This window comes from Chionomys nivalis, chromosome 12 (genome assembly GCF_950005125.1).
Source record: "Chionomys nivalis chromosome 12, mChiNiv1.1, whole genome shotgun sequence".
Classification (NCBI taxonomy): Eukaryota; Metazoa; Chordata; class Mammalia; order Rodentia; family Cricetidae; genus Chionomys; species Chionomys nivalis.
The window spans coordinates 74951252-74959679 of record NC_080097.1 but is presented as its reverse complement, the minus strand read 5'-3'; the positions used below and the strand labels follow the sequence as shown (position 1 = coordinate 74959679).

The 8428-nt window shown below is 40.6% G+C and overlaps 1 pseudogene; it reads left to right on the top strand.

The window, feature by feature from the left end:
* Positions 1 to 222: 222 nt before the first annotated feature.
* On the top strand, positions 223 to 2248 carry LOC130884742 (alpha-enolase-like; annotated as a pseudogene).
* Positions 2249 to 8428: the final 6180 nt, after the last annotated feature.

The window sequence follows — 8428 nt, the reverse complement described above, 5'->3', positions numbered from 1 at the left end:
GTTTCCATTCATTATTTCATGCATATACGTATAATTTCTTGATTACTAATCTTACAGTTTTAAGAAGCTATACAGAAGACTTAACAGCATGTATTATTTTACACTCTCGTGGTTTCAAACTACAGATGATATAGGAACCTGACCTCATTTCCTCATTGAAAATCTAGTGGCTGAACCTCAAAGTGATGAAGGATGCTGACAAAAGCAATTATATTCAGAAATATGAAGCACAGTCTTTATAGGTCTGTAAACCTAATGCTTCAGAAGGTGAGGCCAAATACAGACCAAGAAAACTAGAAAAGCCTGAGTTGAATTATTGTTTTGGTGTTTTGAGACTGTTCCAAATGCACCTTGAATATACTACCCACAATTCACACAGCAGGAGTAAACACTCCATTATAAAAGACATGGAAATAACGAGGTTTCGAAAGAACACATGGGCCTTTTTTCTTTAGAATAACACATTATGAAAGGGCTCTTTACTAAAAAGATCATTTTGTGTTTTAATCAGGCAAAGTAACTCACACAAGACTTCACTCATTTCTACCTGACCACTTAGTGCATGTTACACAGGAATGCTGACTTTGCCTTTCACATTCCATAAAATAATATTTATGCAGATGATTATAATTTTGGAATTTGAAAGAACTATTCAGATGCAGTAAACTACATAACATGCAGAGCTCACTTCCAACCATGGAAGTCCTTAATAGTTACACACACATAAAGTACAGTTTCAAAGGTATAGTTTCTGAATCACCCTCACCAGTAGCACCACATACTGTAGATTGCTTATGAAACAATGTAGTACAGCATCTTTTCTGCTATTTTTTGTCATAGGAGTATGGAGAAGCAATGCTGGGGATAATTCAATGAGAATCTGAGGATTAGAGAGGCTCAAAATTTTTATTATGGTTATTATAACATCATGAGATCCAAACTTCCATAGTTCATATGATTAGGAAGAAATAATAATTTTTGTAACCTCTACCTCATTCTCAATTCCCAAACAACTTACATGACTGAACTGTGGGTCTGTGTGGCCATGATGAAGGGCTCTGGATATGACAAACCTCCCTTGCTTGTTGGATGTGAAAACTCAAGCTCCTTCTTGAATTCTGAAAAGAATATAATAGCAAGACCTTCCTGATGAAGAAACTGCAGGAAGAACAAACAGGGTTGTGAAGTCCTGGGTTATAGAGATCAAGGTGATGACCTAATGGGACCGCATAAACAATTACTAATACATAATCTTAGGAACTTAATGCCCAGAGTGGGTAATTACACTGGTCCACAATATTGCAATCTCTATGGAATTCCTGGAGTTAAAGGAGGAAACAGAAGAGATGATGAAGCTCTCAAGAGGTTAGCTATGGGGCTCTTGATGTCCTAAATTTTCTATTTCCAATTTATTTCAGTTTGGGATCTCTTAGTAACTCTTTTTTGTTACTATTGAATTCTATTTAATGTTTTCCTCCATGTCTGCAGAACCCTGTTTCTTTCCTATGTGGCAATATGAAGGCCAAAAATTCACCATGTCTCTCTCAAGATTTATGTCAGAGATATCTTTGACACTTAGGGAATCCCACTGTTGAAGTTGATCTCTGCACCTCTAATGGTCTCTTCCAGCTGCTGTGCTAGGAAAAATGCCTCCACAGACATCTATGATGCCCTACAACTCCATGACATTGATAAAATGTGCTACTAGGGTAGGGGTCTCAAAGGCTTTTGGGCATATCAATAAATAATTGTACCTACTCTGAGTAGCAAGAAATTGAATGTTGTAGAACAAGAGAAGATAGACAAACTGATAATTCAGATGGATGGTACTGAAAATAAACTTAATTTGGTGCCAATACCATACTGGAAGTGTCCCTAGATGTCTGAAAAGCTGGGGTCATGGAAATGGGGTGTCCCTGTACCCTCACATCACTGACTTGGTTGGCAACCCTGAATTCATCCTGTGGGTCCCACCCAGCTCTCAATGTGATCAGCGGTGATTCACATGCTTGTAACAACCTGGCCATGCAAGAGTTCATGATGCTGTCTATGGTGTCATCTTGTTTCTTGAAATGCATGGGCTTTTGAGCAGTGGTTTCTCACAACCTGGAGAATGTCATCAAGAAGAAATATGGGAAGGATGCCATCAACACGGATGATGAGGGTGGAATTGCACCTAACATCCTGGAGAACATAGAAAGAGTTCTTAGAGCTGCTGAAAGTCAAAATTGAGTTAAATCTTTGTTAAAAACTTTTTTAGATTTTTTAAACTAATTAATATAAGTATTCCTTATTTATCTTAGTATATTTCAATTTTTGCAAATATGTCTTAGTCACATGCACATTACCACATATTACCTCTATCTACACCTGCTAATATGTCCAGTGGAGGCCTGGTACATAGACACCAATGTTCTTACTTCAGCTACAGAGAAAATTTCAGGTTCACTTTTTGGTCAGAGCACACTGAATTGCTTCAATATATAAAAGGCTTAAAATACATAAAATTTTAGTGATGCAAAAACATGGGCAATACCCTAATGGCTAAAGTAGATACCACTTACTTCTCTACTGGGTCTGTTATGGGAGACATTATTACAAAAGATCATTTAAATTATTTAGATTATTGGTTCTTTGAAACAGTTACCATATATTTTTCCATGGCTCTTTAAAGTATCACAAGATTTTGTACTTCATAAGCCAATTTAACAAGGATATGTACATGGGAAATACTAGATTATACTTACAGAAGCTTTTCAGTTTTAGGAGGTCCCATTTATTAGTCTCAGTGCCTGTGCTATTTGTGTTATAATCAGGAAGTGGTCTCATGAGTCAATGGGTTCAAGACTAATTTCCACTTTCTCTTCTATCAGCTTGAGTGTAACTGGGTTTATGTTGAGGTCTTTGATCCACTAGGACTTGAGCTTTGTGCATGGTGATAGATAAGAATATATTTGCATTCTCTACAATATTACATCCAGTTATGCCAGCACCATTTATTGAAGAAGCCTTCTTTTTTTCCATTATATAATTTGACCTTCTTTGTCAAAAATCAGGCGTTCATAAAGTGTGTGGATGTATATTAAGGATTTTATTCAATTCCACTAATTCACATGCCTGTGTTTATGACAAAACAAAGATGTTTTTATAACTGTAGCTCTAAAGTTGAACTTGAATAGAGAAATTGTAATGACCACAGAAGTTCCTTTATTGTACAGGATTTTTTTAGCTATCCAGGTTTTTTTGTCCAAGTATTGTTCTTTTGAGGTTGGTAAAGAATTGTGTTGAGATTTTGATTGGGGTTACATTGAATTTGTAGATTGCTTTTTGTATGATTGCTATTTTTGCTATATTATTCCTACCCATACAAGAGCATGGGAGATCTTTCAATTTTCTGATATTTTCTTCAATTTCTTTCTTTAGAGACTTAAAGTTCTGGTCATATAGATCTTAAACACCTTTGGTTAGAGTTACCCCAAGATATTTTATATTATCTGTGCTATAGTAAAGGGTATTTTTACTCTGATTTTTTTCTCAACCCAATTATCATTTGTATATAAGTGGGCAACTAATTAAAGTAAATTTTGTATCCTGTCCCATTCTGGAAAGGGTTTATCAACTGAAGTAGCCCACCAGCAGGATTTTCTTGTCTATAAGTGCCTCTATCATCTTTATAAAGCTATTTTTAAGCTCTTTTCTTCTGCTTCATCTGAGTTGGAATGTCCAAGTCTTGCTGCTATAGGACCACTGGATTCTGGTTGTGTCATATGTCTGAAGAGGGACGCTAAAAAGAAATCCACACTAGCTCAGAATTAAATATAATAAAGGGTTATTTATTTAGGCGTAGGCTCACAGATCACAGTCCTCTGCTCAAAAGGAGAATCCAGCAGCGTGAAGACAGAGGTATCCCACACTTTACATAGGCATTTATAGTATAAAAGACCATGCCCAAGTGGGCAGGTAACTTAAAGGCTACTGGCTGAAGGATATTCTACAGCAATTATCCTTTACCTTGTTGAATGAATTCTATTTTTCTTGGTTTTATAAGATAGATCTCTCTTTGTAACAGTTCTGCCTGCCCTGGAACTCTCTAAACCAGACTGGCCTTGAATGTTGAATGTATTCTTACATTGGCAATTAACCATCTCTTCTTCAAGCTGGGGTAGGTGGTGCTTCTGCAATTGGTATGGTGGTTCTTTTGCCTATAGGGTCTGCTGGTGTTGCCAGAGAGGATTGTCTGCAGAGAGGATGCTGGGGTAGGGGTGGATGGGTGGCAGCACTGATAGTGAAACCTACCTAAATGAATTTCAACTGCTGCCCAGCTACTGGGATCTATACCAGAGCAGTGGAATTCCACCAGGGTTGGGGCAGGCCCAGCTGCCTTGCTGGGGTTGGGGTGGGAGGGAGAGAGGCATGAGATATGTCCTGGACTTTAGGGCCTTGAAATTGGGTTAGGTTAGCTAAGAAACCAGTGATTCATCTGTTCTTCCAACTGATGTAGGTGGTTCCTGTGCCTACAGAAGCTGCTGATGTTGTGGGCACGGTTGGCCAAGAGGAAGATGATATGGTAGATGGGAGTGGGTGGCATAACAGGTTCTGTAAGAACAGATGCAAGTGGCTGGCAGGGATGGTGGTGCAACCTGGCCACAGGTCTCTTACCTGCTGGCCTGCTGCTGGCATCTGCACCAGAGTATTGGAATTCCCCTAAATCTGGGGGAAGGGCCCAGGTGCCATGTTGAGTCTAGAATGGAAGAGGAAGATTTATATTTCTTATAAATTTAAGAAATGTTTCATCATGAAATGTCTTTCTCCATCTTTTTTTAATTTTTACTGTATATAATGATCGGGTGGCATCTGTGGTCTCTTAGAGTTTCTAGAACATTCTTCTAGTCCCTTTTGATTTTACAGACTTTATTGAGAGGCCAGGTGTTATTCTAATAAGTCTGCTGTCTTCATGTTATTCGGCATTTTCCTCCAGTTTTAATATTCTTTTTTCTATATGTTTGTTGTTTTGATTATGAGGTGATATGAGGAATTTTATTTCCAGTTCAGTCTATTTGGTGTTCTGATATGCTTCTTGTAATTTGATATGAGCCTTCTTTATTTTATGGAAATTTTTTCCTATGGTTTGATTGAAAATATTTTCTGGCTCTTGACCTGGGTTTCTTCTTTTTCCTCTATTCCTATTACTCTTAGATTAGGTATTTTCACAGTATCCCAGATTTCCTGTGTATTTTGAGTCTGGCTTTTTTATTTAGTATTTTCTTTGACTGGGCTCTCCTTTTTCTTTCTGTCTTATCTTCAAGTTCTAAAATTTTCTCTTCCATTTCTTGTATTTGCTAAGTAAAGCTTGTCCCTATAGTTCTTGTTTTAGTTCTTAAAATTTTCATTTCAAGTTTTACCTCAGCTTAGGTTTCCTTTATTGATTCTTTTTTCATTTCCTTATCTGCTTTCTTAATTTTATTCCACTGTTTACTATATGTATATTTCATAAATGGTAATTTGTTCCCTTTTTAAGAATGTCAAATGTTTATAAATGCTATTTTTAAGTCCTTGTCCTGTGTTTTAGCTATATCGCATTACTCAGGCCTATGGTATAGCAGTTACTTTGTACTAGAAAGTACATATTGTTATAGATGTTATTATGTATTTACACTACTGTGTATGCATTTTGGCTTGAGATGGTTGTAATTTTAGATACTGATATCTGGCATTAGCTCTGTTCTGTGTTTTGTGGATACTGTTTCTTACTCTAGTTCTTAGTAACTGTGGTGGCTGTGATTGTCTGGTAGTAAATGCTTCTGAGTTACTGCTATAAATGGCCATTGGGGGTTTCTGCTAAATTGTGATTTTAGGTATTGGAAACAGACAATTAAGAACATGTGTGGCTTAGATGGGGAGTTTGCAAGGCTCCAAAGGTAGGAGGAAAGCAGAGTGTACCTAAAGGCCCTTAGGAATGTGAACAGACAGGAAATAGAGGCCTCAACAGATAGTCTGGTACAGGGGTGGGGGATAGAAGGTGAGATTGGAATTGAAAGAAATGGGGTAGAATGAAGATGCCCAACTGATCCCCTGGCCTGTGTGGCTGATGGATTTCTGGGAATGTTTTGGAGCTGGAAGCTGAGACAAGGGGATGTAGTCCTGAGGAAGGATGTAAAACATCTACCTGTTGCACTGAAGGTAGAAGCAGAGAGTCTATTCCTTAATTTCTCATGTTTTATGCAAGTCTAATTATTGACATTCAATGGCACAATATTGGAAATAAAATCATTTTACATAAAAGAAACCCATGATGGTGAAATGCAGTGACATTGTTTTTTTTAAAGCACTCAAAAAGATTCTTACTGAGTAAAGAAAAACTGTTTTTAATGCAAAAACTGGAGGAAGCATTGAAGTTTACCCAACATGTTGTGAGACATTAGTATAGTTTTCCTCTATTTAGAATAACTAAAGCCTATTAAAAAAATCTAAGGACTGTATAACCTAAACATCAAATTAAAATCAATAGTTCGGACCTAATCCTATACCAGAAGATCCATCAGAGGGGTGAGTGAGTTCCTGACCCACAGCAGCAGCCCGGCAGACAGAACACAGACATTCCTCAACCCGCTATACTTCCTGGTCTTCTTGCAGGGGCTATTCTCCCCCGCTACTGTCTCTCTTCCTATCCCATCCTAGCTTGCACCCAGGAAACCCCTCCTTTCTTACTCCCCTCTTTGGGGCCATAAGATACCCCAGCTCAGCCTGTTTGGGTGCTGGGACTGGGTGGTGAACACAACCGGGTGGGTGGGAGTTCCTTTGTTTCAATAGCCTGCCTGCAGCAAGGTAGGCCTTTTGTCAGCGAGGTCCCTGGCTACCTAGGGGCTCTGATCTTGTACCAGAAGATCCATAGGGGAGCATTTGGAGGAAGAGAAGGGCAGTCGCCAATGCAAGAATTCCTCCAACAATCTGAAAAACAACATGAAACCACCAGAACTCAGAGAACTTAAAACAGGAGGACTTGAACACACTAATCAAGAAGAAGTAGAAAAAATTGACTTTATGAAAGTGATAGAGTTCCTTAAACAGAAGGTGAAAAACTCCCTTAAAGAAATGGATGAGGATATACTCCCCGGGCTCCCTGCAGGGGCTCTACCCCCCCATACTGCCTCTCTCTTCTTGTCCCACCCAGCTTGCATCCAGAACCCTTCTTCCTTCTGTCCCCTTTCCTCTTTGGGCACATAACACCATCCAGCTCAGTCTGTCTGGCGCTGGGGGCAAACCCTCAGGGCAAGCAGGCAGGCGAGACCTCCTTTGCTTCACTGGCCCGCCTGCACCAACCAAGGTAGACGCTTTGTTTACGAACTACCCAACCTGCACGGAGATCTGATCTCGGCACCAGGAGAGAAAGCAGTGCGGTGAGTTTGTGACCAGCGGTGGCGGAAGCAGCCCTGGACAGGGAACTCTGAAGTTCCTCATCCCCCTCCCTATACTCCACGGGCTCCCTGCAGGGGCTCTACCCCCCCATACTGCCTCTCTCTTCTTGTCCCACCCAGCTTGCATCCAGAACCCTTCTTCCTTCTGTCCCCTTTCCTCTTTGGGCACATAACACCATCCAGCTCAGTCTGTCTGGCGCTGGGGGCAAATCCTCAGGGCAAGCAGGCAGGCGAGACCTCCTTTGTCTCACTGGCCCGCCTGCACCAACCAAGGTAGGCGCTTTGTTTACGAACTACCCAACCTGCAAGGAGATCTGATCTCGGCACCAGGAGAGACAGCAGTGCGGTGAGTTTGTGACCAGCGGAGGCAGAAGCAGCCCTGGACAGGGAACTCTGAAGTTCCTCATCCCCCTCCCTATACTCCCCGGGCTCCCTGCAGGGGCTCTATACCCCGCATACTGCCTCTCTCTTCTTGTCCCACCCAGCTTGCATCCAGAACCCTTCTTCCTTCTGCCCCCTTTCCTCTTTGGGCACATAACACCATCCAGCTCAGTCTGTCTGGCGCTGGGGGCAAATCCTCAGGGCAAGTAGGCAGGCGAGACTTCCTTTGTTTCACTGGCCTGCCTGCAACAAGCAAGGAGAGACATCACTAGAACACCAGGAGAGCTAGCACTGCAGAGAGCCATCACTGGGAAGGTACATCAGTAGGCAAGGAGACCTGATCCGGTAAAAGAACATCCAGAGGGGAGCATTCGGAGAAAGAGATGGGCAGGCGCCAATGCAAGAATTCACCTAACAATCTGAAAAACTATATGAAACCACCAGAACCCAGTGACCTCCCAACAGGTGGACATGAACACCTTAATCATGAAGAGGTAGATAAAATTGACTTTATGAAAGTGATTGACGCCCTTAAACAACATGTAAAAAATGCCCTTATAGAAATGGATGAGAAGTATAACAGAAAGTTTGAAGAATTGAGTAAATCAGTGAATGATACCCTAGGAAACCAA